The sequence below is a fragment of the Urocitellus parryii genome, chromosome 8 (assembly GCF_045843805.1).
Source record: "Urocitellus parryii isolate mUroPar1 chromosome 8, mUroPar1.hap1, whole genome shotgun sequence".
Lineage (NCBI taxonomy): Eukaryota > Metazoa > Chordata > Mammalia > Rodentia > Sciuridae > Urocitellus > Urocitellus parryii.
In genome coordinates, this window is record NC_135538.1 from 86,707,108 (window position 1) to 86,733,599 (window position 26,492).

The 26,492-nt window shown below is 33.7% G+C and overlaps 1 non-coding gene across 1 annotated transcript in view; it reads right to left on the reverse strand.

Annotated features, from left to right (window-relative positions):
• The window catches only part of LOC113184596 (uncharacterized), a 35,869-nt gene extending 9,713 nt beyond the window's left edge, over positions 1–26,156 (reverse strand). The window contains exons 1-3 of the transcript XR_013344156.1: positions 26,101–26,156; positions 16,621–16,674; positions 14,963–14,998 (exon numbers count right to left, since the gene is read on the reverse strand). This is a non-coding gene — a transcript (uncharacterized LOC113184596). The remainder of the gene's footprint in view (positions 1–14,962; positions 14,999–16,620; positions 16,675–26,100) is intronic.
• Positions 26,157–26,492: the final 336 nt, after the last annotated feature.

The following is a 26,492-nucleotide window of genomic DNA, read 5'->3' on the forward strand; positions in this document are numbered from 1 at the left end:
GAACTGAAGAATTTTAGGCTAACCAAAATAAGCCAATTCCAAAAAACCAAAGGCTGAATGTTCTTTCTGATATGTGAATGCCAATCCAAAACAAGGGAGGGTTGGGAGGGGAATAATAAGAAGCCACTGGATTAGACAAAGGAAAGGGAGCAGGAATAGGAAAGACAATAGAACTAATCGGACATAACTTTCCTAGCCTTGTATTTGAATATATGATTAGAATAACTCCCCAACATGTATAAACACAAAAGTGGGATACATTCTACGGTCATGTATAACTAAAAAGAACAATTAAAAAAAGGAAAAAAAAGAAAATTTACTTTTACATTATTTTCATAATTTGCTGGATGTATGTTCACATAAATGGAGGAATAAAACCAAGAAAAGGAGATGACAGGAAAAGCAGCAGCAGTGGAATCAATTGGGAGAAAAATAAAGAGAGTCACAGAATGAAATATCTACCATTGGCCTATAAAGCTACTGAGGATACAGTCATAGGTCGGAATGGTGCTCCCATCAAACAAGTGACAATGAGAAAAGCTGGGGGTGGGGTGGGGAAAGGTAATCACAGGGAAAACAGACAATCATATACTCTGGAAAACAAAACGAGAACTAACAACAACCACAACAAAAACGAAGTATTCAGAAAGGAAAAGTATACATTGGCTCTGCAAATAACATTCATAGTCATAAAAATGTAGACATTTTAAATTTCTAAGACAAAAATAACTCTACTAACCACCCAACTGCAGCTGGACATCAAGGCTGTTTCTTTCACTACTATGAACAATGCTGAAGGCATAGCCTGGGATGTGCACAATTTCTCAATCACAATTTGAGTGAGACTTTCTATTGCTACATTTTCTGGTTCTCAGCAAATTTGAAATTTTGCTACAATGTCAAATTGCTCTCCATAGAAATTGTAGCCAGACACATTTTACCCTGAATATTTGTGTTTCTCCACAATTTTTTTTGTCAACATAGTATATTATCAAGTTTTTTGACCATTTACAGTTTTTTAAGTAAAAACAGAGGGGTATTGGTTTAAATTTATCTTACATCAAATGAATTTAGATTTCTTTTATATGTTCAAGAGTTTCTTTTTCATTCATTTTTTATAAACTCTTTTTCACATTCTTGTCCAGTTTTTCTTTTAAACTGGGTTATTTGTCTTTTTAATAAGAATTTATTATGATATATGTAGTAAATATTTTTTTTTCCAATTGCCCATTTGATTTAATGCCTTTAAAAAAACATACAGGAGTTTTTTTGTTTCTACTATCAAATATACTAGCTGTTTTCATTTATGCCTTTTTTATATTTAAAAAGTTTTTGTTTGTCAATCATTTTTAAAATTCCAATATTTTCTAGAGGACTTGTCTTATTATTTACTTTTTACCCTTAAAATCTTGGTCCATCCAGTATTTTTACTGGCATAGTTGTCACGAGGGATCCAATTTTGTTTTTCCAAATGCTACACAGCTTTCCCTAATCCATTTATTATAATGATATTTTTATTATGAGCCTTTCACAGTAGAATGCTTGGTTTTAACTTCACAAATGTATTGATTAGAAAAGTATAATAATTTTATTTAACATACTAAAGGCAAATAAGCAAAAAAGTTACTTATTGGATGCATATTCAACTTTAGCACTTAAAATAGTTGAAACTGCCTTAATTTTCATATCTGGCAACTTATCCTAGAGCACACAGAAGACAATTTGCCATTAGCATTAATAGAAGCTATTCCTATATTGCAATAATTTGCTACTAATTTGGATAACAGAGACTGGCTATTATTATCATGTATAGTATACTTATAATCACTGCTTTATCATTAGACTCAATTTGTACTTATTGGTGACAGAATCAAGAAGATGGACTCTACAGATTTAATAAACCTTATTAATGCTGCACATCATTTCAGAAAAATGCCTGGGTAGCTTCTTAAATATCGAATAGCTAATTCTTTAAACAAGATATCAGTCAGAATTTTCTATGAATAAAGAATGAATTATATGGTAAATTTTGGTAATTTGTGCACTTACTAATGAAAATCTTATTGCATTACTTACTGGCTTTTTGTGATGTTAAGTGGGAAAACATGTCTCAGCAGTTTTGATGCTAACAGAAAGACTGATCCTTGGAAGTGTTACTGAGACTTAATTAAATACATCTGAGAGCTAATTTCATTTCTGTGAAAATTATATTGCAGCTCAATGGACAAATCAGTCTATATACAAATATTTCTTTAAATATAACCTCTAAGAAACAGAGTTTAACTATCAATCTAGATAATTGCATCATTTTGCAGACTGAATAAGTTAAGGCTGTGTCAGCATAACTCAAATTCAGTGCAAATTACATTCATGAGATAGATCATGACATGTCACATAGACCCCAGGATGTTCTAGTGTCCCTTTTCCACTTATTAGATTAGTTTCATGGATTGGAGGTACTCTAAAAACAGACCATGAAGCTTTCAAAGACAAGAATAAACTACCTCGTTTTCAATTTTCCAATTAAACATTAGAATGTTGGCAAGTAAATTTTAATTAGTGTTTCCATAATATTTCAATGAAATAAAGCAATCAGAAAGTCACTTTTAAGCTTTGAAAAAAGTAATTAGTGTATCTAATGAATCAATAAAAATAATTCTCAAATATAGTAAATTTGAATGAGTTATAACAAGCAAAAAATTAAAAAAGGAAAAGGATAATACCAACAACATATAAAAATATTCTTGTATTTGCACAGAACTAAAAGGCAGAAGCCCTATTGCAAGATTTCATTATCATTTATCAGCATTTGAACAAGTCCTTTGATGACTTCCACACATTCACAGTAATAACTTATAAAGGAAATAAGAGAATTGACATTTATTGAATACCTGCTAGAGTCAGAACTTCACTAGTTACTCTACGTATATGATATTATTAACTTTTAGCAACTCTAAGAAATAGACTTGTTCTTTTTTTTACAGATGAGAAGATAAATCCCTAAGATAATGTTACAAATAAATGATGAAGTTGAGCTTCTGACTCAAATATCTCTGAACCTCAAAACTCTATTCTACCTCTAATATGTTTGACTTCCTCTCCTAAAGAAATCTTTGGAGCTAAGGACATATTTGAATATGCTTCAACTTATCTTATGATGGGAATTCCAATCAGTATTATCAGACTTAAGACATGGGGTGACACTTGATATTTTTGATATGTGAAGATATTAAGCTTACAAGAATATATTATATGGGGGAAACTAAGAAGTGGACATGAAATTGAGTGACATTCTATAAGAAGTGAAATAATTAATCAACATCATAGACTAGAGTGATATAAGACTAGCAAAACACCAGAAGAAGAGTCCTCAAGGATTAGAGCTGATTAGATGCTGAAAAGGTCAGCAGTACAATTAGCAGTAGTATGACCAACAAAAGAGCAACAATTTGCTAATTTCGGGGGATAGGGGGAGAATGAGTGCTGGTTATTGGCAACAATTCTCTATGAGTCTTTTGAATTTCTATTTGTCTTGTGAGGTGCTAAATCCTCTATGTCCTATCTTTCTACCCTTCAGGAGGAGGCTGAGCCAAAAGAAGTCTTAGAGAATTAAAATTTAATTCTGCTTCAGCCACCTGGATGTTTTTGTTGTCTTGATATGGTCCTAGATAAAGAAAAGATGACTTCTTGATTTGGAACACTGCTTGCTCAGCTCCCATGAGCCAAACTGGGGGGCAGAATGGGTCTCTGACAGTTTTATGAAATATACCCATATCCTTGTTGGTGTGCCTCCAGTTAAGGAGAAAGTTCAATAAAGAAACAGTGAGAAAACCATATGCTTTTCTAAGGTAGACCTAAGTAATTTATGGGATTCGTTCAGTTTGTGGAATCTGGGATTATGGAACACACGGCTGAGGCCAATACCACAGGTTAGCTCATCTATCTGCTTCTATCTGCTTGAAGTCCTATTAACAATTTAATTAAATGGCGTAGGAGACAAACTGAACAGTTTTGGTTCTAGTCTGTGCTGGTAACATTAATCCAAGTGGTTAACTGGAGTGCATATTCAGGAAAACATGCCAGAAGCCAAGATGGTATAGAAATAAGGAATGAATATTGTTGGGGGACAACAGTTCTTTCCAAGGGTCTTTTCTGTTTCTGCATGTCTTGAGAAGGGGGTAGAAACTGCCCTTTTGTACTGGACTATTTGTGTTGTGTGTGTGTTGGGGGCGGTGGAGTGGTGCTAGGGATTGAACACAGGCCTCATGCATGGTACATGGGAGCCCTGCACTCCCAGTCCTGGACCATCTTTTTCAGGATATTTAGATAGTAAAGCAAAGGCTTTACTTGCTGTTTAAGATAGTAAAGACAATGTCTGCCTCTGGGCAAAGGATGCTTCCTGGTAGTCCATTATAAAAATATTTGGGTTCCCTAAAATTGGATTTATTTAGTTCTGATACAAACACACTATAGATGCAGCAACTGCCAGGGGGTGCTCCTGGAACTTGGGGCAAGGGAAAAAATAACAAACAAACAGTTGCACATTTCAGGATAGAAAATGAATTTCTTGACTTTATAACCCGGTGTTTCTTTAATCTTATCTCAAAATGTGACTTTATTAATTGTTTCAATAATATAAAGCTTCTGGTCAAGTCTATAGAATATTGAATAGAAGACAGGATTGTTTAATAAAGGATATTTTCAGTTGCTCACAAACAATATGACTTTCAAATTGATCCAACATGATTGGTAGTAAGTGATATCACAACAGTTACCTTTGAATACTGCCAGTTCGGGAAGAGGTACTAAATTAATTCTAAATTAATTAGCCTTGGTAGCTACAAAGAGGATCAACTACATTGATCCTCACTGTGACATTCAAGTCAGTGATTTTATTATTTTCTATGGATATTTCACTGAAGCATTTGATGATATTTTACTTTAATAATGTTTTTGTCAGTGAAAGATATTTGTTTCCAGTACTTATGAAGAAGAAATATTTATTGAGTACCTATACTGCATCAAATACTTTCAGTGTCTGTGGTTGCAGCTATAAATAAGATAGACAAGGCTCTTGTCCTCATGGAGGTTATACTGGTGGTAGAAAAGAGAATAATCTAGTATTCACCTCCATTTAATAGTATTCCTAAAATGGAAGAATTCTACCCATAAAGACAATGGTTTTACTAAAGTTCTCTTTAATTGTTTCTCTTGATCTTTGCATTCATTTCTATTGATATTTTTGCCATTCATGTTAACACAATCGCAATATTAACAATAATAGATAAGAGTGTTTACTAGAAGCTGATCATTGTTCTAAAATCTTTACATATGCAATTCATGAAATCATCACTAAAAGAACATGCATTAGGAAACATTGCCCTACTTTACAGATGATAAAACTAAGACAGAAAAGTCCAGTAATGGTCAGGTTCAAACAAAGGCACGCTGGTAAGGATAATGTCTAAAATATGCTGCCTTCAGTTTCAGTTTATTAAAATCAGTGGAACACTTGATTGGAATGAATATAATTCTAATGCTTTAAAAGAGCAATTACTTTTGAATTTTACTTTATGGAATAATATAAGGATCAATCGTAAAGATTTTTAAAATGTTTAAAGGATGAAATTGAATTAAACTAATGTTAATGTGTATATATGGCTTAAATAAATATGTACTTTAGTACATATAATTTTCAAACACTTTTGCCCAGTTCATCATTTTCTAATGTCATTTCAGATGTATTTTAATTTATTTTCCTAGATTGCTGAGTATTTCAACATAAAATAAAATCATTCTTTTATGAATCCCAAATTGCCAATGCATTTCACTTCTAGGAAAAGAAAGTTTACTGTCCAGGGTTAAAATGCATAATTTAGACATTCGATGAAAACAATTTGAAGTGTCTTTTGAAACAGAAGCAAACAATAAACAGAAAGGCAGAAGGAGCTATTCTGCAATCATTCATGTAATGAAAGATATATAAATCACCTCCATGTCAAATGAGCTGACTATAAGTTTTTCCAAAACATAAATCTTCTCTGAGGCTAAAACATAAATCTTTTTAAGGCCTTAAGCATCAACTTGACTGTATTTTTGCACAGAATAGATAAAAATAACTTTATGTTATAGAAACAGCTTCTATTTTAATCAACTAATTCACTCATAAATCTTTTTCCAAGAAATAAAAAAATAATTGATTTTTAAAAAGAATTTCAACTACCTTTTTTTCTACTAGCCCACAGTACCCTAAAAATCCCAATATTCAATTGGATCACTAGTTTCAGAAAGTTGAAAATAAATTAAATAATAATTATGCAACTTCTTAAGACTAATAGTATTGATTCAAATTTAGGCAACTCCGGAAAAACATGTAAATCTCAGATTTTGATAAATGAGAAATTTAAAGTAATTTCCCCATTAATCACTATGCTACATGACATATATTTATATGCACATATTAATAAGAATAATACTTATATGCTATAGAGCATATGCATTTATTCTAGTCAGAACAGAAAGAAGAATTATGCTCTTTGGGCATATAATAAGAATCTTTCTATTTTATTTACCTAAAATGAGATGGTTATAGTTTCTTATGAATCTTAGTAAGAAAGCATTATTTGGTAGTTGAGTCTATGACTTAAATGTATTGAAGCAAGTAACTATTTAAATTATATATTATAACATAAAATTCAAGTAAAAATTATTTCCTTTGAAATATCTAAGTGTTTGTGAATAACATCAACATAATTACATTTGTACAAACACTTGTAGACAATTTATATACTAATTGCAAGACATCAGTTTAAAAATTATCAACTTTAACCAACTGATTGCTTAAGCCAGATAAGTTCCATGGAAGCAATAAACATAGGATTGTTTATTTTCTGTATTCCCAGTATCAGTGCAGAATCTAGCACGGAGAAAGCACTCAACTAAGGGAATTTGTAGAATGGAGGGAGAATGGACAGAAAGGGACTATGTAACTCACTAAAAAATTATTGTGTTTGCTCCTTGTATGTACCAAGTTAGAAAAAGAACTGTTCCAAGACATTCACTATGTGAATACTGTGTGATCTTTTGAGCATTAGGACCATCTGTTAATTGAGTGTCATTTGATTTATAAATGACCAGCTGAGATTTTTCTCTCAGTTGCTTATGATATTTAAGGTAGTTTTCTTAGAATGAAAGCTATGCTCTTCTCTGTGCCTAATTTTCACTTAAGCTGGATTTATCTGGGCCCCAAGGAGCTGGCATTTAAGTATCATTTAGTAAGCATGTCTACAGCACTTCTGCTGCTGACTGACTTAACCTTTGGCTTCTGTGTAAACATTTGGTGCCATCTGGATGAGTATTTAATAACTTCCCAAAGAGACATGGCCAGAGCAACACAGTCATCTTCCTGGGAACTAAAATTAGTGGATGTATTACACAAAATAGCACTGTCCTACCTTCACCTGTCTTTCTTCTAACATGACACGCAAAGTCCAGAAGAGGAAAGAGGGATGGAGGCAGGGTATTAGCCAACTGGCTCACTTCAGTCATTGTCCCTCTCTTGCTTCTGAAACTGCAGCCATGTATTTTAGTAAGAAATTACTGCCAAAACAGCAGTACACTGTTTGTTTGAAGGGAATTTTGGAATAGAAGGTAATAGGATATTGAGCATACACAAGTTTAAGAAGCTATAAAGAAACTACAGAGAAAATACATTTATACAAAATGAAGATTTTTTGAACAACAAATGAAAAATAACCTAAGAATTGGAGCTTATTATAGCCTGCATATTTAAATTTAAGAATTTATGTCTGATATTTCAATGTAGGAAAATTTAAGTTGGAATACCATAAAACATTGATTATTAATAAAGAACTTCTAGGTCAAAATCTTCATTATCTGAATCCACTTTTAATTTAAATTTTCATTATGATCTTAGATAAATTACATTTTGATCAAGAAAATTTGGAAGCTTATGATAGAGGTTTTTCTTATTCAGAGATGGTTTTAGCTCACATAAATCTAGTAAATTATAAATATCAGCAGAAGAGATACTTTAAATTTATCAGTAATACACGGGTTAAGTGTCATCTTGAAATTAATTACTCAGTTATTCCACAATCAGAATATAATAAGGAAAACACTGATTCTAAATATGGTTTTATTAGCATATTATTTGAAATAATTTTAAAAGGAAATTTTTATTTTTCTAAACCTTTATTTTGCTTATTTATTTTTATGTGGTGCTGAGGCTTGAACCCAGCACCTTGCACATACTAGGCAAATGCTCTACTGCTAAGCCACAACCCCAGCCCCAGTAAATCTTTATTTTTTAATAAGCTATTTAAAAGTGGTCTTTCTAATCTGTCACTATTGTGGCTGAAGACATGACAATGATATTAGAAGGAGGACCATTCTAGGTATGGTGGTGTTGTGATTTGGATATTAGGTAATCTCCAAAAGCTCAAGTGTGAGACAACGTGAGAATATTCAGAGATGAAATGATTGGATTATAAGTCTTAACTTAATCAGTGGATAAGTCCACTGATATGGATTAAATGGACAGTAACCATGGGCAGGTAGGGTGTAACTTAAAGAAGCAGGTCACTCGGGGAGTGCCTTTGAGGTTTATATTTTGTTCTAGGTGAGCAGAGCTCTCTCTCTGCTTCCTGATTGCTGTGTCCTGAACTGCCTTTCTTTGCCATGCCCTTCTGCTATGATGTTCTGCCTCATATTAGGCCAAGAGCTATGAAATTGGCCAATCATGGACTGAATCTCTGAAACTGTGAGCCAAAATAAATTTTTGCTCCTTTAAGTTCTTATCAGGTCTTCTGGTCACAGCAATGCCAAGGCTGACTAACACAGATAGCAACCAAAGAACTTGTTAAAAAAGTATAATTAATGATTATAATACAAAACTCACAAAATGGATTGAATGGTTGAATGAAAATGAGAAAAATATGAGTGAATCTCACAGTAGTTCACAAGAAATGATCTATTTCTAAGAAGAGAAGATTAAATGGAAAAAATAAACAGAGTTTTATGGAGAAGTGTAGCATTATTAACAAAATCTAACATATGTGTAACTGGCATCCCAGAAGAAAAAGGAGATTATGGAACAGAAAATATATCTGATGAAATAAAGAATAAATATTCCCCAAATATGTGAAAGTTATAAATTTGCAAACTTGAGAAATTTAAAGGCAAGCACACCTAGATGCATCATAATCAAATATCTACAAAACAATGAGAAAAAGAAGAATATTGAAAGCAGCCTAAGAAAAATGGGGCATTGCACATAGGAGACAATTTATGAATGAACTGTTGACTTCTCATCAGAAATAATGAAGGCTCCAAGAGAATACTATGAAATACTCAGAGGAAAGCAAGAAAGAGAGAGAGGGAGGGAAGGGAATAAAAGGAATGGGAAAGAGAAGAAAAAGAAACTGTTAAACCACAATTCCATATCCTTCATGAATCTGGTAAAATATTCATCATTAACAAGTAGAGCTTATTCTAGGACAGCAAGGATGGTTCACTCTCAGAAGATATATACAGAAATTTATAGCAGTCAGGTATTCAAGATGAAGAATAATGATTTTAATAGATGCAGAGAAAGCTACAAAATATCTAGTCCAGGTAAAACTTTGGGCACACCAGAAACAGAAGGAATATTTCTTTAATCAAATAATAATAAAAAAACCCCACAATAAACAAAATGAAGCAAATCCATGCTTAATATTAAACTTTAGAGCATTCATATGGAGAAAGTCCAATACTACCATCTTCTTTACTCACGTTTCTCTAAACCACCCCCAGAGTAGATAAAAAAAGGACAATCATATTTAATGTGAAACTTCAGAGCCTCCATATCAAGGCCAAGGAAAAGACTGGGTAATAAATAAGAATGGGTATCTTGTAAAGAAGAAATAAATGGTCACAATTTGAGGATAGTGAGGTTGTCCAAAGTAAATACCAGGCTATATAGACAAACCATTAGAACCATTTCTATATTTTTAGATATGTTGTAAATAAAGGCCAACATGCAAACAAAAATATTATGAGAAAGGGATGTATCTTTCTGCTGTTTGGAAAAATCAACTGTCCCAGAATAATTTTTGGAGGACTCTGTTCAATCCTCCACTAATTTGTAAAGTTTCCTTTTTTTCATATTTTGAGGGCCCATGTGTGCTTATGATTCTGGGCTCTGTGGGTATTAAAAACCAAAATGTCTAAGAATGTTAAATATTGTGGAGATGTGATTTCTGTGAGAATTCTCTTAAACTGTTAAAAGTTCTGATAATTAGCATAGCCACTTTGGAGAGAGTAATCAGGTAGCATTTTGCTAAACTGGAAAAGGATATACTTTCTTGCCCAAATGACTTCATTTGTTTATAACTTAGGAAAAAAAAAAACTCATTCATGTGCATGATAGGCAAGCACAAATATATTTATTGTACATTGTTAGCAAAAGAAAAAATGGAAGAAACCCAAATGTTTACCAATATAAAAATGCCTCGTGGTATGGTTCTGTTTGAAGACTATAGACCAGTTAAAAAGAATGAGCCTCATCTAGAGCATCATGGATAAAGCTCAAAAACAGTATGATAAGAAAAAACAATGCAAACATTTATTTACAAAAGAATACCACTGTTTAAAGGAAAATGCAGAATATACATCTTACTTTAGCTGCATAGATCTTGAGGTAAATGTGTAGTAACACTAACATCATAACCAATATTGTAGCTCTTTCAGGATGAAAACAAAGAACAACCATTTAATAATATTTTTGTTTGTCAAAAAATGTGAAGTAAATATTGCAGGTCACTAACCAGGGTTTATTTTAGATAGCCAATACATAGTGGATATTGTGCATTACATAATCTCTAAGTAGTTTTTAATTTGAATTTTATACTCTGAGCTAGACATACTACCCTGATGGCATGCCCCAGCATGCTTTTATCCCCTGCTACCCTGCATCACACGCTCACATACCACCCACCTATGGCAGGACCTTAATTTTTTTTTAAATATTTTTTTTAAATTTGTTTTTATATGGTGCTGAGGATCAAACCCAGTACTTCACACATGTGGGGCAAATGCTCTACCACTGAGCCACAACCCCAGCCCAAGATCTTCATTTCTAAAGATCAGTTTCCAGATAAAAGGAAGTAGAGTTTTAAAAAGTTAATTTTTTTAATAATTTGACACTTTGTTCATGTTTATTATTTTTAACCTTGATTTTAAATAATATTTGCTGTAGAAGTTAAAAATTTTAGTTTTAGCATTAGTCAGGCATTTGAATATTCGGTATGCCACTTACCATCTCTGTAACCTTGGGCAAGGCTTATAGATTCTCTGGTCCTGTGTTCACTTATATGGGATGTGGTAATAATCATTTTATGGCTCACAGGGTTGCTTAAGGAATTGTTTAGATAACACATAGGGAACACTTAATAAATGTTTGCTATTGGACTAGGGGTGTTACTCAGTAGTGGAGAGCATGCCTAGCATGCACAAGGCTCTAGGTTCAATGACCAGCACACACACATACACACACACACACAAAAAAAAAAAATGTACCATTTGTTGTTATTATTAGTAGAATTATTATTACTATGGCTATTACTACTACCACTTAGAATTAAACAAAACATGTTTTGTTAATTTAAAATGGGTATCAGTTTGGTATATAAAAATCATAAGGAAAGGATGATCAGTTAATTAACTTACATCAGGTAGGAAAATTTTATATTTACTTCTTTAGAACTTCAAAATGACACTTATTGTAGGTGTCTGTAGTAGCATACTATGTTTATACAATAGTTAATTTAGTACCAAACTAATTAGTAAATTTGGCATCTTCCAAAAAGGGGTTGAAAAGAAATCAAAGTGATTTGATTAAATTTTGTATTTTCAACCAGCTGTGTTTGCTGAAAATATGACTAGCAAGAAATACATAGAAGTTTATTTTGGGTGGCAAGCATAGCTTTGTTTGTTTTTTTTCCTACTAAGCTGAAAAGAGTTTCATTTCTTCCTGCCATATCTCTAGAGGACATTTTATAAAAGAAAAAAAGTATTTAGGGAAGAATCTTAGACATTGTTTTATAAACTACTTTCCAGATATTCTTCTTACAGGTTCACAAGGTTGTTCTTGAGTCTATTCCTTAATGTTTTTTTGTTAGAATAATCTGGAAAGACCATAAAATAAAGAAGATAACTAGGAAGATGGAGAACCACTGATCTACGAAACAAGGCAGTATGACTCAAAGTCTTATCTAAGGACCAGCATCAGCTGCATTCCCTAGAAACTTGCTAAAAATATAGAATTTCAAGCCTCACCCCATATTTACAGAATATTCATTTGAACAAGACTACTGAGTGGCTCCTATGTGCATTAAGTATTTTTTAATTTTTTTTTTACAGTTGCAGGTGGGCACAATATCTTTGTTTCATTTATTTATTTTTATGTGGTGCTGAGGATCAAACCCAGTGCCTCACACGTGCTTGGCAAGTGCTCTCCTACTTAGCTACACTCCAGCCCCAGGTGTTTTTTTTTTTATTGGTTGTTCAAAACATTACAAAGCTCTTGACATATCATATTTCATACATTTGATTCAAGTGGGTTATGAACTCCCATTTTTACCCCGTATACAGATTGCAGAATCACATTGGTTACACATCCACGTCCAGCCCCAAGTTTTAAGAAGTATTAAGGCAGCTGAGCCTGCTGACATGTGGATGGCTGAGTTAAGGCTGTAATTAAAGGCATATTCCTAGCCCTAATCCTCTCTACTTAACCAAGCAGGCTTCAATCTTAAATTTGTTTTCTTGGGATGCCTCCCTAATGGAAAGAAAGTAATAAAGAAATATTTCTTCATTACTATGTATTAAGTTAAATTTGAAAAGAAAATTAGACATCTCCAATGGTCTAAAAATTTTTTTCTAGGTAGATGAAAATTTATTCCATTATAGTTTCTAGAAACCAGGGTTTTCAACTCCAGGATGCAGTTTTAGATCTATCTGGGAAGATTTAAAACGTAGTGGTTCCCCATTAGATCTACTGAGTTAAAATTTCTGGGGGTAGAGCCCCAATATTTGTGTATTTTAATGCTCTCCTGTGGATTTTGGTGTACAACAGTTTTGAGAATCACTATGGATTAACTCTAAGTTTACTGACTTCTACATATCACCATCTCATTAAATCCAAATTAAGTTCAGTCAGTCACTTTGGCTTTCTAAAAACAATTACTACTGACTTCAATTATATTAAGCTGTTTTATAAGGTCAACTAAATATTTAGTGCATGGTATATCTTTACTAATTTCAGTTCATCCCTATTTTATGATAACAGTTAATTATCTATGTTAGTAACGGTAAGGATGTACAATAATAATCCCCAAACAATATTAACATTTTACTTTATGAAGTAGAACACTAATTTCATAGTGTTTTTGCCTTGTCATATCTTTGACAAACATAAAAAATATCTTGTATTCCCTAAGTGAATCCCAGCTGTAAGGTACAAAGAGATATCCATAAAGGTGTTCCTTGGCAGAAAGAAATCAGTTGTTATGAAAAACTCACTTAGTAGATAAAGTCCATTGAAATTTTCTGGGCAAGGAGCCAAAATTAAATTTCAGTTGAAATGGTACACAGATTGCATAGTGGTCTTCAAACATGAGTTGAAAATTACGAGGAAATCAAACAACTAAGTGAAATGTTTGGGCATGTAACTTAGCTGAAGAAAACAGGCACGTGTTTTGAATGAAATGAGCAGCCCTACCTCTATGTCACTGCCAAATACATATTTTTAATTCCATAAAGTACAAAAAATTTGGAGTATTATGCAGGTAAAACTTCATGTAAAATAGGTTTTATTCATATCTTGAAAATAAAATCTTAAATTATAGAATACCCTTGTGAATTGAATTTAGTTGTTCCCAAGTAAGTCACAGATTATTGGAATAAGACATTATTAGCCTACTGTTCATAATGGAATTTTCAAGTACAAAGATAAAATACAAATGTTATCCCAATCACCAAGCCTTTGAGTTACTGTGCTTTGCTGACAGGGAGAATCTGTCCAGACTAAAGAAAGACTTCTGTAAGCCTGTCCTTCTATGATCAGGAAAGGCCTTTGAATGCTGATGATTTAATGTTTAATTTATGTCATTAGGTAATATTGACATAAAATTCAAGAGACCTAAGGATACAAATGATATTACAAAAATAAAAATATAAAACTCGTTTCTACCAAGCTTAGAATCTTTCTGAGACCAAATATTTAAGTTAAATGAGACTGTTCACTGGCCTCTGAAGAAAATTTATAATATTAAATTGTATCTAAATATAAAACCATTATATATTTATGATTAAATGCTTAATAAATGATGATGGTCATTTAATTGAGAACAATCCCATTATGTTCACATGATAAACACATCTGGTTTTTTGATCACCATTTTACCATTTGGAAACTTAGGAATAAATCAAGTAGGAAAATAACAATGGTAGTAGACAGGCATGGTGGACTATAACAATCAGCTTAAATAGGTAGGGTTTGGGTAATTATAGTTTGCTTTGTTCCTTTATAGTTTTCAGACAAAGTAGAACTACTTTGCTTCCATTTACTTTTAATAAAATTTTTATTTAAAAAAGAATACTTAATCAAACATTTAAGGGACACAATTATGAACTCTTTGAAGATAGAAAAATTGCTCAGGGTAGATACTGATTATAGGCTTTTATAGTAACTACCTGTATGACCTCAGGTTAAGTACTTCACTGTTAAGAGAATATACCCCATATTTAAAATGTGGAGGTTTGGCTAGCTGTACTCTAATGTCATTCTCATTTTTTAAAAAAACTCTGTGACTCAAATTCTAGTTTAGCCATGATGTGGTATAAATAATAAGCAGAGTAATAGATTTCAATTTTAAATTTTGAATTCAAGAATACTTACAGTTAAGGCTGTTGGTCCTGGAGGCCCCATGTCTCCCTAAAATAGATGAAAGAAAGTTAAAATTATCAATAATCCCTCTTTTGCACATTATTTGTAAGTTTCTGAGTGGATAGAAGCAATACCTGTAGGTAAATATTGAAGGACAGAAAAACTGAATTTATCTTGATAAAAGTCTCTGCACGATGAAAAATTTATTATGTGTCCTTTAGTTCTCATGATATAAAAATTGCCTTATGCACCCACATGCTTTTTGCAGCAGCCGAGATTGTTTTGAAAAGCTAAAATAATCTAATTTTCTATTCTTTTGACTACTAATTCAAAATTAGGAAAAAATATCTTTTCAAATATGGTTACTTGCCAATGGAGCAGCTGGGAAGTGTCACAGTGACAGATAATTTTTCTGACAAAGTTAGTATAAGGATCAGCAGAAATAATAAGTGGATCTCCCCACTTCATGCCTCCAGCTGCAAGAAACAGTTCCCACGGCCTCTTTTAAGCTCTGCTGAATTGGCATTGCCCTTGCCATCAACTGTAAGAGGCTCTGCCTATATTTAAGAGGCTCTGCGTATATTTATGCATTTTCAAATGATGAAATTGCTTTTCTGACCTATATGAATACAAATTTTCAGGTGCATATGTTAATAAACCATTAAAAATCTTTTAAAAAATGGTTAATTTAAAAGTTCACTATTTTCTACTGTGTCACTTCTGTGCTTATTGTCTCGGGAACTCTATTTCATAAGAACTCTCAATCATTCTGACTGAACATCCTTGCTTATGGTTCTTGTTTAGTTGAACATTATGGGGTTCATAAGTCTATCCTGTATGGCAAAGGGCACTAGGATTTTGTATTCTCCTTTTGAGAGTAGCCTTAACTTCTTTTTTTTCTCACCAAATTTAGCTAACTTAGAAGTCAAGACTTACTAAATTGTGTTTCATTTTTTGGTGTGGGGGGGAAACTGAATTAAAATAATTGATAATTGTTAAGGGATATTGCTGTAGCTTAAGTTAGTCACTAAGAACAAATTTACAAGATCACCTTCAATGCAGAGATAAATATTGGAGATAGATAAGGATTTTTAAATGTGCTGAAAGCTGAGAACAAAATACAGTGCAAAACATACACATTAACAATTTTCATCAAGTTGAGGTCGCCTAATGACCTTATTCAACACGACTCTTGCTTGTACTATTCCTTAATTCTCTTTTCAAGGTTACTGCCAATAGACCATTAACAAATAGCATATGGGAAAATGTGGCAGGAAATGGAGCATTTAGACTAAGACTGAGATTTCAAGTTAGATTCTTTATTCCCAAAGCCACCTGCTTCACAATTATGGTGGCAGCTCAGTATTGTTGGCTGAGTTCCCCAATATAAGACACCTTTGCTAATTTAAGATTGACTACAGCATGCTGTTAAGCAAGGGTAAGAAAAGGGAAATCTTATAAACACCAGTTAAGTCAACTAGCAATTGCACATTTAGTCTCTTCAAATTAATTAAATGAACCAAAAGGCTTTGTTATTGTTGATATGCTTTTAATGTCTTTGGTTAGTTTTAAAATGTTTTTGGCAATTAAATGGTATCCACAAGAAGTCACTGCACAGGTTTCTGATGTTTTCTTAAGAAAAGGTTGACACATTTTTGGTAATACAATACCTTTTCTCCTTTTGGACCAGGTGGACCACGAGGACCCAAGTCACCCTTCAAACCCTACACAAAGAAGAAAACCAATATGATTTTTTAATACAGGTCATAGAAAGATTCAATTTCAAACAAGTCATTAGTAACAAGATAAATCATAATTTACTGAACTCCCAAATCCCATTCTTCCTTTTGTGGTATAGAGAAAAATAAAGACAACTGGCACTAAAATGATAAGCAACATCTGCACTGTGGTGGGTACAGATACATTAAATCAGCACGAGTTCTCAATACTGCATATTTGTGCAACTTTGCTTCCTGCTAAAATGACATTAATTCACCATCTGGGAGAACATCATTTAGATCTATATGAGCTTTTAAGTATCCACTTTGGATTAAATTTGTGGATGTTGTAAATACCTCTGATTTAGCATTGATTTGGCCTTTATAAAGCTTGCCAAAATATTCAAGAGTTAAATCAAAAACATTTTTACATCTCTATCAAGAAATTTAATTGTGGGGAAAAAGGAATGAAGGATGCATTCTTTTTCTGTCAATCACAATGCAGGGGCTAAAATGTAATCCCTTTCCTGTTTTAAAGTGTGCTTTAGTGTTCTAATTCCTTTCTTTTTTTAAAACCTGGATTTATAAAGATATCAAGTGGGACTACAAAAGACATAGACAGAATATCAGATAAATATTTTCATGAATCCTCTGAACTCTTTGGTGTTTTCATGGGTATTTAGTTGATCTGACTTGGAAATGACAGCTTTCGTGAATACCACAATAGATTTCACTGGAGGAGATCAGTTCTACAGCTGAAAGTATTCACAGTGTAAATGGAAAGAAAGTTAGATAGACATATCCTCACTGTGTGGTAAATAGAAAGAAAAATCTTCCTTCATCCTTTAATTTAACACATTGGGTGAGTGAAGAACAATGATGGAAAAAGGAAATATTCTGAAGCCACACCACGCATAGTAAATCCAAGTGTCTTACTGTTGCTCACTCAGGGATCCAGCTATTACTGCCCTGACATTTTGTAGTGAATAAATAGTGCCAAATGCCAGCATCTGTAGCTACTCAATCCAAAACCAGAAATGGATAGAAGGAAACAAAAGAAAACCAGATACTTAAAATAATCTTGTTGCAGAGAGCATGTGGAAACTTGAATTTTATACATTAAAAAAAAGTTTTAATGAATGAAAACAACATCTAATTGGCCAAAAGATTTTGTATAGTTGTATAAATGCTTTGTGAACAAAAACCATAGTTATACATATATTTTCTATCATTATTCTGGAATAGTTACAAAAATAAAGAGTAATAAATAAATAAATAAATATATTTGAGATTTATTATTATTATTTGACATATCCATTGCTTCTAAAATCATATATGTTTTCAGAGTAAAACTTGGCAACAGCATATCCTAACTACATGGGGGAAGACAATCGTCATTTCTGGGAATAGATTTTTATCATCCATTCATCCATTTATCCAATAAACATGTACTATATCACTGGTGTGCACTCATTCTTCTAGACTTCAATCTGCACTGTCCATTACAGTACCCTAAGCACAGGTAGCTCTGAACTCTTAAAATGGGACTATTTGAACTGAGATGTGCTATGAAAGTAAAATGTCATTAGGTTTCTAATATTTGCTGTAAGAATGTAAAATATTTCATTAATAAATTTTATATCAATGATGTGTTGAAATGGCAACATTTGAAATAATGAAATAACTGAAATATATTTTTAAAAGTAGCTTCAACTTCCTTATTTTTCTTTTGCCTTTTCTAATGTGGCTGCTAAAAAAATGTAATATATGTTTGTCTTGAATTTGTGGCTTTCATTATATTTCTATTGGATAATACTGTCTTAGAGAAATAAAAGAATCAAAAGTTGGTAAATATTCTCTCCATAACCTCCTTTCAATCAGGTTTTCCTCAGCCCTCTAAACTTCACCCCACTTTCTGTTCTTGGCATGCTCAGGCCAGTTATAGCAAGAATCTTGCTGAGTCTATTTAGGAAAAATCTCCCACCCTTGATATCTGTTTGTCATTCTCTTTCTTTGCTATCTAAGATACTGGCCTATGTTTAGTAAGAATTTTCTTATATCAGGTCATCCAAGAATCACCCCACCCTTGCTATCTCCTCTTATGAAGTTTCTACCCATTGGCCCCCTTTCTCTATTTATTAACTATGGAATGCCCCCTTGCCCTTGTTGTATTTGGATTTGAGCCCAATCTCTCTCTCTTACTGAAGTTCCCCTTCTGCAATAGTCTTGAATAAAGACTTTCTTGCCATTAAAAAAATAAACAATAGAATAACTTTTCTCTTTAACAAAATCAAGGTTCCTGCTCTCATGGAACTCATAGGAGGAGGGAGACTGACAATGAACAGGTCCACAGGCTGACTGATGAGTGAAGGGGAAAGCTGCTACTTCAGGTAGGGTGGTCAGAAACAGCCTCTGTGTGCAGGGGACATTTGTTATTTCAGAAGAATCCAGCCATACAATGATCGTGGGGAAAAGTATGAGGGTGGTTGGAACAGCAGACAAAAAAATCCCTAAGGTGGAAGGAGTGTCACTGGCATGCAAGTGAAGAAGAGTAGGGTTGGTCATAGATCATGGCACATAGAGAACTGCAGGCCATGGTGAGGAAGAGGAAATTTTAAAAAGTGCAATGGGAAGCCATTTAAGTGTGTTGTAATCGGGAAAATAACATGGTATTACAATTTTAAAAGTATTGCTTTGGCTATAAGGTAAAATGTATACTTTAGGCAGCAAGAGAGCAGTAAAGTGGTTATGACAGCTTTCTGGGCAGGAGAGCAAGATGGTTGGGATGGGTGGTGACAGTGGAGATGGAGAGCCATGTTCAGAATGGGAACATACTGGTAGGCAGGACTGGTAGATGTGGGAGCAGTGGGCTGGGAAAGGGAGCTGGGAAAGGGAGCTGGGTTAAGTAGCTGGCTGGGAGGTTGTGCCACTTATTGTGCTAAAAATTTATTTAAAAGCAGTTTTATGTTTTCTTGCTCATGCAAAACTATACAGAGAAAGGACAAACGTGAAAGAAATAGCTGATAAAGACCCTGAGATCCATTTATTTAACGAAAATCTACAAACATGTAAGACTAATCTATATATTCCTTACAAACATGAATAAGAAAACATAATTCCTAAAAATGGAAGAGAGCAGTAAGTACAACATTTAAGAAAATGACTAACTCTGGAGTGGAGGTGGGATGGGAGAACCACACAGGCAGTTTTGAGAGGAGGATGATTTTTATTTTTTTTTTAATTTTTATTTTTTTAAAGAGAGAGTGAGAGAGAGAGAGAGAGAAAATTTTTAATGTTTATTTTTTAGGTTTTGGCGTACACAACATCTTTGTGTGTATGTGGTGCTGAGGATCGAACCCAGGCCGCACTCATGCCAGGCAAGCACACTACCGCTTGAGCCACATCCCCAGCCCATGATTTTTAGTTCTTAAAATGATTTCTGAATTTGGTGATGTTTCAGCTATAACTATTATTCATAATTATTCATCCATTATGTACATTTCATATATTATTTTGTAAGCATAAAATAATACATTAAAAAATTCAAAGGTTTTTTTCCTGATAAATCAATCCTAAGTATAACTTCCAGAGAAAAAAGACTTATTGGTAGTTGACTCAGCTAACTTTCTTGGGTTGAGTCAACCATGGCCAGGCATGGGGTGAGGAATAACATTTATAAGACAATGCAACTACTCAGTATCATCATAGATTTCTACAGGTGTGAAGAGAGCAGTTCCCCAGGATGCTCAATCCTACAAGGGTGTTGAAGACTTCAGAAACATGAAGATCAGGAGAATCAGTAGAGAAATAGCATTTTATGTATTATCTTGGGTAGTTTACTTAAGCATCCCTATAAGATAGGCAAAAGTAATAGTTATTTTGAATAGTTCTTATGAGAATCATGTTGTAAAAACATTTAGTACATGGCAGGCGCCTAACAAATGTTGCTTTTTATTCTTTAAGTACAAGTTTAAGGGATAATTAACTGTTCTTTCTGTTCTGTTTTATACTCAGTTTGATGGATAGGTAACAACTGTGCTTTAACTCACATAGGTTAAAATGCAATTGAGAAACACTGTATTCATCAAGCTTCTACTTTCATGGCCATTGAAGTGGACCCATGTAACTCATGTCCTTCTGTGACAAAGTACAATGTTGTTAAGGCCATGGCATTGTAATAAGCTCTAAGAAATAAATCAGTAATGCTTTTCTCAGGGACAGTTTTTCTCCCTGGTGAAACTATCAATGGTTATTGAGTGCTGGGGAGAAAAGGCACAGTACTCTCCAAAGAGCATAAAGCACCAAAAGGAGCAGACACTAAATTTAAGATGGAATAAGATGAGTATCTACTATGAAAGTTTTCAATAAAATTCATGTACATAAAGATACTTAAAAGCACAGCAGCTGATTCTGCATGTGTAATGTGGAGATAGAAACTCTGATCCAAAGGCAAATGGAAGCTGAACTGGAATTATAAAAGCAAGTAGACAATAAAATTTTTACTGCAAGAATTAGTTCTCATGAGGTGCAGCATCCTTAAAAACCAGATGATACAAAATAATGTTATTTGTGGAAATTTTTAACCCATTAATTAACTTTGTCTCAGGTTCCACTAACTGCACCTTACTTCCTACATTGGCAACAGCTGTCGCCAGTGGATAGCTCTGGGTTTGTAATTTCAATATTTTGTATTTAGTAGCACAAGATTGCATTGGTATAAGGAGATTAACATGATTATTTTAGAAACATCTAATGCTATTCTGATAAGGGATGTTTGAAAGACCACAGTAAAGATGCAGCGAAGACACTAAACTTAATGATGAAAATCTACTTTTCTAATATTACATAACCTTAAAAAAATCAAATAAATGAAAAGATTTTTCTATTAGAGCTAAATGTGCTGTTTTAACCCAGTTTTTAATAATAGCAACTGTTTTATAGCTCTTTACTATGTGGAAGACATTGTTCTAAATGCTTAATATATGATAAGTCTTTGGATCCTCCCAAAAAATCCTGTGAGGTAAGTACCATGAATATTAACATATCATTGTGCAAATAAAGACAAAAAGAATAAATATCATTATTAGTGCAGAGCTGGAACTTGAATCCAGGTAGCCTGGTTTCAAAGGTCATGATGATAACTATGCAATACTCCTCAAGTCTGTTCTAAGATATCACTTATTGAATGCATCTCATATTATCAAAATCATTTAATTGTACTCTAGACTGTGTATCAAGATGAAGTTTTAAATTTTAAAATATAAATTCTAGCAATTTAATTTTTTTACAATTTCAATGTATGTTTGATATACTTTATTTAAACTATAAGGAAACTACTTATACCATAGAGAGCAAGAGAGAGCGAGAGAGAGCAAGCGAGCAAGAGATGATTAGGGGCTGTTATGGGCATTTAATATTATTTGGTAAACCTCAAGGATGCTAAACGTTCTGCTTTTGAAGGACAGACCACATGGCAAAGAATTGCCTTGCCCAAAATGCCAACAGTGCCCTGTTGAGACTGAACTTCTATATACCTTTCTTTAATTAAGGTTTATATTTTTGGAAGTAATCTGGTCCATTTTATGGGAAAACTAGCGTAGAAAAAATTATTATAAGATACATTGACATTTAGGAATATGTGATATATTACAGTAAAGACTATAAAAAAGAACGTAGAAATATTAAATCATTCCAACTTATTGTGAATTAGAAAGTAGTTCAGAAAGGAGTGAGCTGGCCCATCAAGCTTGTTCACTATGCACTCTAATAGAATATATTTGAAGTAATAATCTCCATCAATGACTTGACTTCATTTCAGATTAAAATTGCCATTTTAATAGCTTCAACCCATATTCATGTATACCTGTGCATACTGAGAGTCAGAGAGAACTGTCATAAATGCTGAATTACTTTAGTCTGCAGAGGCTATTATTTATTTTAGCATTAAAAAATAGGCAATGATGTGTAGCACAATATAGTCGGGAAAAGACTTTTCAGTCAAACACTTAGGTTAAAGTCAGATTTTACTCTTTTCTTTTTTATTATTTTTAGTTGTAGGTGTACACAATATCTTTATTTTACTTATTTATTTATTTATATGTGGTGCTGAGGATAGAACCCAGTGCCTCGAATGTGCAAGGCAAGCACTACACTGCTAAGCCCCAGCCCCAGCCCATATTTTACTATTTTCTAAAATAAAGTTGCTTAATTTGCTAAGCCTCCATTTGTTGCCTCTGAAAATAAGGATGTTATTGCCCCCTGTTCTAGCTACCACATAAAGCTGAGCAAGGGCTGAACTTTGAATTTGTTGTATAAACAATTTATATGCTACAACATGATGTTAATACTTCCACTACTGTTGGTACAATAATACAGCATCAGATTCTTTACATCAAGGGATAGTAGAGGAGAAAGAGGAGAAATTTCATTACTTTTTCTTACTTCTTGATAATGACTCCTGAATATCTTTGGCAAAATTAAGCAAAGGAAAATAACACCATCCACATATCAATTAAGTAACCAAGTGAGAAAAGTTAATGTCCTTTGTCATGCTTTATAGTGTTCTTAATGAGCTACATTAAACAATTATAGTGCTAAAGAAATAGAACCTCTGTGTTTGGGGCCTGTGAAAGACTCTTTCAGGATTCCTCCTGGGGAGAAAAGGTCATAGTCACAGGGCCCACTGGGCTCTGGGCCCTCCCAGCAAGTTTGGTTTTGTTCAGATAGGAAGTTCAGACAGTGGCAGCCAGAGAATTTGGACTTTGTGGTAGGTACTCCAACATACTGTGTATCAACTGATTAATTCTAAAGGCCTATCAGCTTAATTTCAGACAACAAAGAAAATTTCCTAATCTTTAAATTTCAGTTTTACTCAGATGTTTGGAAAAATTCTTTCTCTAATATTATTTCAGCTCTAACATTATTTTTACAAACTTTAAAAAATTTGTTTTGCCTCTGTTATCTGAGAGAGCTCACATGCACAGAAGGTGGTTTTCTTTTACAACACTACAGTTTATCTTTTAGATGCTCTTATATTGCTCACAAGTTAAAAATCCTTCCCATAAAGAATGGTCACAGTGTTGGATAATTTTTGAGTTTTCATTCTGGTTAAGTGCCAAATTTATATGTATATATCAATGACATGTAGATCCATCGATCCATCCATCTATCTACCTACCTACTTACCTACCTACCTACCTATCTATCTTATCTTTCACCTCTGCAATATCTCTGTGTACCTTTCCCCAAACATTACTATATACTAGTGTAACGGGGACTTAGACTCTTCATTTGGGTCTGCAAATGTAATGTCCAATGGGTAACTAAAAGCAGGATTAAAATCTTGACATCTCTGCCTCCACTTTGCATCTGTCTCCTTTGCTCTGAGTCACCTTGGATTCCAGGAACAATAGGTCTGATCCTTAAACATCCTGTGATGAGCTGAAATTACCCTCAGATAATAGCAATGTTAAGGCCCTGCATGAACAGTCCTGAGATGATGGGCAACCAAATCCCTGTTTGGCCAAGCCTGCGGGATGATGCATATTTCTGGTTCCCTTCATCTATATAATCTGGAAGCTCATGTCAGTATCCTTAAAGTCAGGGTTGAGGATATGGGTGCCCTTGTTTTCCTGGTATAGCTACAATGATTAAAGCTCCCTTCCTTCTCTTAGCCATTACTTTTTCCATTTGTTTTTTGGGGTGAGTGGCTGGATCTGATTTGTTGGGACCCCAGTGTAGGACCTCTGGCATAGGATTCTGGTAACACTAGGGATTCTAAGACATCGTCTTTGATTTTAGGGAGAAACTATAAGAACAGAAAACCAGGCAAAGGCTCAAACTACCCTTTTAGGACACATTATAAAATGAATCTTCACTTAGACACAGTTTGGATCCTATCTCCCCTGTGTTCATAGGAAGAACTGATATTCTCAAATGCAGTACTTCCTACATTCTGGATCCTACTACTTTTCTGGTTTTGTTTTCTCCATAGCACCTTATATATTGCAAGCATTCAAAAAAAAAAAAAAACAGAATGAAGCTTCAAATCTCATCATATTTTTCAAGTTTGGAATCTTAATAATCTCTTTATGTAAGATCAGAGGACACTTTCATCATGGAGAAATAAGTCAGTCTAAAGTCTATCATTTTTTTAGACTCCGAGAAGTGATTTGCTCAGCTAGTGGTAGAACTGGGATACAAACTAGGCGCTGGCCTTCTGCTCCAGAACCTCTAGTGATGGGTAAGGAGGCAAGCCTGCTAGTCTGTTTAAACATGTGTCAGTGTCCAGATGTGCTAAGGTGGAGAGAGTGACTCCCCAGATAGAAGCTATTGGTACAATAGCCCATTCTTGGATGTAGGAAAATCACTTCAAAAGAGCAGAGGAACAGGAATGAGGGTTATATTTTAGATGTGAATGGAGCTTTCTGGAAACTAAACAAGGTAGTAAAACTATGTGTGAGAGGGTGATAGGATGGGAAATTAGATCCTCAGGCCAGTATTGGTTACAAGGGTTAACTTCTAGGGACATTCTTCCGCAGGAGCTTCCCTCAGGGAGCCCTCTTAATCCACCACTAGCCCCAAGGATTGGTCTTCAGCTTTGCTTCTCATTGTAATGATCTTCTGCATAGAAGATGCACAGGGCATTAGGTAACTAGATACAGTCCTAAGTATTGTTTCCTTAGCTTATTCATAGAGCAGGCAGGGTGGTCTTTCAGGTCCTTATGTAAGTGAGATAAGGAAATCAAAATTAAAAAAAATAATTCTTATTTTGGATACTCCCCCCAGTAAAGTTAGGATGTCTATAGCAAATGGAGAGTTTGATGACTTTAAATGAGATTATATTTCAGAAGAAAGCCCAGATTTAGGCTATTATTCAAATTTCCTCCTAAAAACTAGGATGACATTCTGAAGGGGAGGAGGTGATGACTGTCTTGAGGTAAAGGGAAGGAGATGACTGGGAAGCAGGGATGTCACTGGCTGTAGTATTCCAAGGTTAGGAACTGGTGGTCAGGGAGCAGTTCAGATACAGAGGTCTCCCTACACTTCTTCTCGCTAATGGGGTTTTGGAGAGAGAAGTCAGGGTGACGGTACAGGCCCCTACAGAATATATGTAAGAAGAAAGGAAGACTTAAAAAAATACACCTGAAAGAGCAAATACAAAAGAACTGCTAAAGGTAAGCACAAATATGAAATATATAAAAGCCAAATAATTAAAAATAAAAACTGTACTGCTAATATGCCATGAAAACAAAACAAAACAAAAACTACAAACACTGCCCCCTCTCACAAATCCAAAAAGCTGCCTTGATTCTTAATTTTGCTCCACTGTGGCTAGTTCTGCCAAGGGCAGTCAAATCTTAATGGCACTAGATAGACTATTTCAGTGGCAAAATGTAAACAGAAGATTAGAAAAAAGACAGTTAGGCTTACATCTTGTCCATTAAGGCCAGCCAGTCCTGGGTCTCCTTTTGCTCCTTGTTCACCCTAGAAAGAAACAATTTATACAGTGAAAATGTTACATCCTTTGCTAAGAAAAAACTGGAGAGTTACATTATTTGGATATTGATAACCAACGAGTAGTTTGTTAATCCCTTAAAAGAAACATTTATTCAATAACAATCTAGGTTCTAACACCAAAAAGAAGTTTAAAGGTTCAAAGAAAAGCTGAAAAAAATTGATGAAAGAGTGGAACTAGAACAAGATTTATTTATGTTCCTCTATAAGGAACAGAACTTTTTGGAGGGTAATTTGGCAGTATGTATCAAGAATTTTTAAGCACTTCTGAGTGAAGTGCTTTCACTTTTAAGAATGTATCCAAAAGA